At 39.4% G+C, this 7252-nt stretch overlaps 1 non-coding gene across 1 annotated transcript; it reads right to left on the reverse strand.

The window, feature by feature from the left end:
- Positions 1-1992: 1992 nt before the first annotated feature.
- On the reverse strand, positions 1993-2111 carry LOC145407930 (5S ribosomal RNA). Its single transcript, XR_013898835.1, has one exon. It is a non-coding gene; the product is annotated as a 5S ribosomal RNA (ribosomal RNA).
- Positions 2112-7252: the final 5141 nt, after the last annotated feature.

Raw genomic sequence — 7252 nt, forward strand, 5'->3', positions numbered from 1 at the left:
TGGCAACAGTGTGTGTGTGTGTGTGTGTGTGTGTGTGTGTGTGTGTGTGTGTGTGTGTGTGTGTGTGTGTGTGTGTGTGTGTGTGTGTGTGACGAGTTTATGTGAGTACCTGTATATGTATGGGTTCTCTAGTTTCTGCTGGTTTTATATTATTTAGAGCGAATTTCCTACAAAGTTTTCTGGAGATAATTTCGAGCTAAAGGTGGCAGGGTTATTACATTGGAACGTCTACTCGTATACTGTAATGTTTTGTAGTTGATTTACAGGTAAGGGTTTATTATTTTTTTATTTTCCTTTTACGAGTCATGTTATTAATTTTTAAAGCAAAAGGATGATTTCTGGGAGTATTTCTAGTGGCTATAGGTAGATAAATAAATAGATAGATAGTCAGATAGATATATAAACAGGTAGACAGACAGATAAATAAATAAATATATGTATAAATAGATAGCCTAATGAGATAAGTTAACAGATGGACAAATGAGAGGACGTACAGATAGATGGATAGATGGATAGAAAGATAAATAGGTAAATTAACAGATGGATAGATGGGAGGACAGACAGATATAGACAGATACAGAGACATTTATAGATAGATACATATATAGATAGACATTCAGGGCAGACTTATCAAAATATATATAATGCCTGTGTGCCATTTTCTCCAAGTTTCGAGGCAGGGGTCAACCCAGGTAACCTTTAATCTACTCAAGGGGAGGGATACTTACACACACACACACACACACACACACACACACACACACACTATCTATCTATCTATTGCCAGACGCCTCAATCCCGTTTGGGGTGGTCACAAACAAATCGCCTCCACGTCGTCCTGTCCCCCGCCATTTCACTCCCCTGCTCCCAACTCACACCCCCCTCTCTCATATACCTCTCCACCCCATCCCTCCATCTCATCCTAGGCCTCCCCCTCCCTCCTCCCCCCTCCACCTCACTCACATACACTCTCTTCGTCAGTCTTTCACCCTCCATCCTCTCCACCTGGCCAAACAACCTCAGTGTGTTCCTCATAACACTTCCTATCACATCCACATCCACACCACAATGCTCCTTTATATCCTCATCCGTCAATGTGTCTCTCCATGTGACTCCACAGGCTCCTCTTAAATAACTCATTTCCATTGCTCTCACTCTTGACTTGTGTCCTTCCAACAATGTCCAAGCTTCACTTCCATACGTTAGAGTTGGTATCACAATACAGTCATGTAGTAACTTTTTCACTTCCATGCTCACTTCCCTGTTTCTTATCACTGCTTTCAAAGAACCAGCAACCTTTCTTCCCTGCTGTACCCTTTCAAGCACTTCACCCTCCAAACCTCCATCCTTACTTATCACACTACCCAAGTAACGTACTCACATTTTCCAATTCATCATCATCATCCAACCTCGCTGTACATTCACTGACTTCACCTCTCTCAAAGACCATCACTTTACTCTTCCCTACATTCACCTTTAAATTCCGTTTCTTGCACACTCTCCCAAACTCATCCACCAAGCTTTGCAGCTCCCCTTCGTCTTCACTCAACAACACAGTATCATCTGCAAACAACAGTGCAGGGAGTTTCCAAACACTATCCTCTCTCACCAGGGCCACTCCAACATCCACTACCCTACCTTGTACCTCTTTTATTACCCCATCCATGAACAGATGGAACAACCATGGAGACATGACACATTCCTGTTTCAACCCAACCTCCAAAGAGAAAAATTCACTTAGTTCACCATCCACACGCACTGCAGCCTTAGCACCATCATACATACTCTTCACAGCATTCAACAACTTTCCATCTACTCCATATATTCTTAATACTTTCCACAATCCTTGTCTATTCTCCCTGTCATATTCATTCATTCATTGCCAGACGCCATGTATCCCAAACGGGGTGGTCAAGGGCTCAGAGTTAATTGTTTTACAGGAAGGGGCACTAATCCTCCACCAACCCCACTCGACACTTAGGGAGAACGTTATGCCAACAGCATCTGGTGTTCCCAGGCGGTCACCCATCCAAGTACTAACCAGACCCAACATTGCTTAACTTCGCTGATCGGACGGGAAGCGGTGTACTCAACGTGGCATGGCCGTTGCTTTCTCCAAATCCATGAAAGCCGCATACAACTTCTTTCCCTTCTCTAGAAACTTTTCCACTAAAGATCTAAGAATGAATATCTGATCTACACAACCTCTTCCCTTCCTAAAGCCTCCCTGTTCTTCTCCAACTAATTCCTCTGTTCTTTCTCTAATTCTGTCAATAAGTATCCTACCATACACTTTTCCTATTATACTAAGAAGACAGATGCCCCTATGATTACCACACACTTCTTTTTCCCCTTTTCCTTTGTACAAGGGAATAATTATACTTGACTTCCAATCCTCCTCTTCTTCAAGGCATCCTAGGTTTGATAAATATATAAGTAGATAAACACGTAGAGAGGGAGAGAGACAGACAGACAGACAGACAGAGACAGACAGACAAACAGACAGACAGACAGAGACAGACAGACAAACAGACAGACAGACACACCATTATAGATGTGTCACATGATATCAGACATACACACATACACAAAAAGATATGCAAATACACATATACATTAAAACAGCCAACACCATCAACACTTAAAAACACATAGTAAAAAAAAAAATGTCACGTTTTCTTTAACGGTCGTCTTTAGGTAGGCAGGGGAAACTCCGTAACATCTCTTCCTTTGCGATTAAATTTTGCGGACTTCACTTTAATATTCTTTTGTACGTAATATATTCTTCTGAACGTTATTTATATCGTTTAAATATCGACACATTTTTTATCAGTGACATGTATGAAGGTACTGGGGTGTAACATGAAGGATACATGGATAAAAACAACTGTTACGAGATCTGAGTTTTCGTCAAAGGTGCAATTCAGCCAACCTTAATCCACTCACTCGTAACACACATTCAATATCCCTCCCTCCCTCCCTCCATTACTGAGAGAGAGAGAGAAAGAGAGATGCACCGTTATAGATGTTCACACTATATATCAGACATATACACATACACAATAAGATATGCAAATACATATATACATTAAAACAGCCAACACCATCAAAACTTAAAAACACACCTTAAAAAAAAAAAAATAAATGTCACGTTTTCTTTCAGGGTCGTCTTTAGGTAGCCAGGGGACACTTCATAACATCTCTTCCTTTGTGATTAAATTTTGCTTACTTCACTTTAATATTCTTTTGTACGTAATATATTCTTCTGAACGTTATTTCTATCATTTAAATAACGACAATTCTTGTTTTATCAGGGACATAGAAGAAGGTATTGAGGTGTAACATGAAGGATAAATGGATAAGAATAACTGTTACGAGATCTAAGATTTCGTCAAACGTGCAATTCAGCCAACCTTTAATCCACTCACTGGCAACACACACTCAAGATCCTTCTCTCCCTCCCTCCATTACTGAGAGAGAGAGAGAGAGAGAGAGAGAGAGAGAGAGAGAGAGAGAGAGAGAGAATCAAGACTCGTTTATTTCGACATGCCCTGAAAAAATATTTGTGTAAGATTAACATGACAAGATTTTTACTCTCTCGGTCCTTTCTGTCACAAGGGGAGAAGATATCTGACATTTTGTAATGCGTGTTTTCATTATATATATATATATATATATATATATATATATATATATATATATATATATATATATATATATATATATATATATATATAAAAGAACAGACAGACAGAGACAGCGAGATGGATGAACAGACGGCCTGAGAGAAGGACGAACAGACATACAAGCAGACAGACAGACTACTATTATATCTGAAGACACTGAGAGATCAGTACCTCCTCCAGCGTCAGTGAAACTTAAGATTTATTGCTGTCATTCCTTTTTTTAGAACATGAGAATACAAAAGATATCACATAGTCAATAGATTCTACGGTCTTTGTCTGCCCTGTTACAGTACCTCAGAAATCGCATGCTTCCCCGACGCCAGTGAAATTTATTACTTATTCTTGCAGCATCCGGATCAGTACCCGCCTCAAACTCGAATCAGCTCTTCCCTGATCCACTGCCCACCCATCAGCAAGATTTCATTGATATTTGATAAAAAGACTTTGAGATATGTTGTGCAGAAAGAGACAAAAAAAAAAAAAAAAAAAAAGACGGACATCAGTGAAAATTATCCTTCTCTAACATCCTTGCCGGTGAAAGTTATAAATGCCTCTTTTCTACTCGTATTTCCAGCGAAGGGTCAACTCACCCAAGTTTTAATCCATTAATTTTCGACACACGCACTTTACATTCCGCCTTCTCTCCATGGTGTACTTCCACAATACATGGTAAGCTAGATCATACCATAGCAAGTAGATTTTCTTTACATTTTACACAGTTCATGGTAAGTTAGGTTGTACCATAGGAAGCAGATTTACTATTTTTACACTGGTAAAAGAATTCATGTAGGTTGGGTTGTGCTACAGCAGGTGGATTTTCTATTCTTTTTATACTGTTAAAGGAAGATAGTATACAAAAAGTAAGTGAATCTCCCAAGAAATTCAATTTTTCATTTATAGAGTAAATTGTCCATTTTTAACAACATCCCTTAACCAGTTGTATATTATTTTTATTTTCAGTTGTTCACTGAGAGAAGCTAGGTTTTTATTTTGATTTTTTCCCCAACATTCCATTGTTATTTTTTTTTATTTTTTTTTTTTCCAGTGAATCAGTGTAAGGTGTATTTCCACAATTCATGGTAAGCTAGATCATACCCTAGCAAGTAGATTCCCTTTTCATTTTACACAGTTCATGTTAAGGTAGGTTGTACCATAGCAAGCAGATTTTTCTGTTCCTTTTACATTGGTAAAAGAATCCATGTAGGTTGGATTGTGCCATAGCAGGTAGATTTTCTATTCTTTTTATACTGGTAAAGGAAGATAATATATAAAAAGTAAGTGAACCTCCCTAGAAATTCAATCTCTCATATATAGAGTAAATTGACCATTTGTAACAACATCCATTAACCAGTTGTATACTATTTTTTATTTGTGTGGGATTGTGGAAATATTGCTGCAAAATGCCATCTACCCTAAAGGCCTGCCAGGAGTGTACTGGTCGCTTTGCGGCTCAGTATTTTTCAAATTACTTTTCGACGCCTGTGTGCAAACTATGCATCTTGAGAAAAGATCTAGAAAATGGTTTAGCTGAATCGCAGAGAAATTACAGGGAACTCAAGGCAGAGTTTGAGACACTGAAAGAGTTTGTAGTGGCAAATGTAAGAGTCAGCAACAGCACTCGAGAAGGAAGAAGCGTACAAACTGAGCTCGTACAAGCCCCCGCCCATCAGGCAGTCACAAATAATAGTGTATCAGTATCTTCCTCACCCAGCGATTCAGTACGTTCCTCGCCAAGCGAAGTCCCCTTTACTATGGTAAGAAATGGCGCAAAACCCGGAAAAGATTCGAGGAAGCATCTTCCCATAACTACGTATAATCGCTACCAGATCCTTGCCGAAGCGGTAAATGAGACAGAAGAAACAAGGCTTATTGGGGACTCTATTGTACGCAGTCAGCTGGAGGAATTTTGTGGACGTGCCCCCATCAGCAGAAAGAGGTACTGTTTTCCAGGAGGTGGACTAAGTGATATCACAGAAGCCTGCGATGAGGTCACAAAAGACGCAAATGATCAAACTCTATACGTTATCCATGTTGGTACAAATGATCTGAAGCGCAGTAGATCAGAGGAATTGCTAGCAAAGTATCATGAAATGATCAAACGATTCAAAACTAAGTCCACTAATATGATAATATCTGGTATACTCCCAAGGATCAAGGCAGAAAATAGTTTCTATGATAAGGCCTTTCAGCACAAATAACCGGCTCAAATCTCTCTGCACGCAAGAGGGAGTCGACTTTGTCAATCTGTGGGACCAGTTTTATGAGCAACATACTCTATTCCAGAAAGATGGTCTCCATTTGAACTCAGTAGGAGCGGCACGGCTAGGTAGACTTCTACACGATAAAGTTGCCCTCTTCAGATCAAAAACGCGGCACGTCCAGGAACAGTAACCTTAACGTAAATACCCACAAAGTCAGATCACCAACTGTTCGGAACGGAATTAGAGTCTGCTATGCTAACGCACGTAGTCTACGTAACAAGTTTGAGGATTTAGAATCTCTAATTTACCTAGAAAATTATGACATCATTGGCATCACAGAGTCCTGGATTAACACATCTGACCGTGACTTTCTAGCGGAATACTCACTAACAGGGTACAATATTTTCAGCTGTGAGCGACCACATCGAGCTGGTGGCGGTGTTTTACTATATGTGAAAACTAGTCTCCATCCCCTTGTGCTATCCAAACCCAGTATTACCAACATAGATGCCAGTTATGTTCAGCTAAGTATTAATTCACACAAGATAAATATATGTCTCATCTATCGTCCGCCAGCACAGTCAACTGAGACAGATGAAAAACTTTATGATCAAATTGCGGAAATTTGTTGTCAAGAGGATAGCGTAATTTTTGGAGACTTTAATCTACCGGTAACAAAGTGGGGTGAACCACTGACGGCACACTCAGGACAAGAGCTTTATACGAATCTTCAGGAAAGCGCCCTTTCCCAACACGTAGAATACCCAACGAGAGGAAACAATATCCTAGACATCATCTTGACTACAAATGATAACCTAGTCAACAACGTTGAAATAGGACCTGAGTTTAGTTCCAGTGATCATCGAACTATACAGTTTAATATTACTACTGAAAAAGAAAAAGAAACGGAGAGCAAAGAAAAGGTCCCAGATTATCGTAGAGCTAATTTCAACAGGCTCAGAGCGCTACTTGCAACTGCAGATTGGAATCAAATGTCTGAAACCGATGACATAAACCAAGCATGGGAAATATTCACCGAAAAATTTAATGAAGTGGTAAAGTCATGTGTGCCACTACGTAACAGACGTCCAGCTGGAAATAGTAAACCAAAGTGGTGGTCCAGTGAAATAAAAAGTAACTTAATAGCCAAAAAACAGGCATACCATAAATATAAAGCTACACAAAATAATGATGATAAATTACAATACGATAATCTACGCCGCACATCGAAAAGACTTATTAAACAAAGCAAAAGAGCACTGGAGATCCACATTGCTAATGCGTGCAAATCAAATCCTAAAGAATTTTACAGTTACATTAGAAAGAAAAAGGTTATGACTACATCAATAGGTCCTCTAGAAACAA

Source organism: Coenobita brevimanus, chromosome 74, assembly GCF_032717465.1.
Source record: "Coenobita brevimanus isolate Jiangsu-jjx chromosome 74, ASM3271746v2, whole genome shotgun sequence".
Classification (NCBI taxonomy): Eukaryota; Metazoa; Arthropoda; class Malacostraca; order Decapoda; family Coenobitidae; genus Coenobita; species Coenobita brevimanus.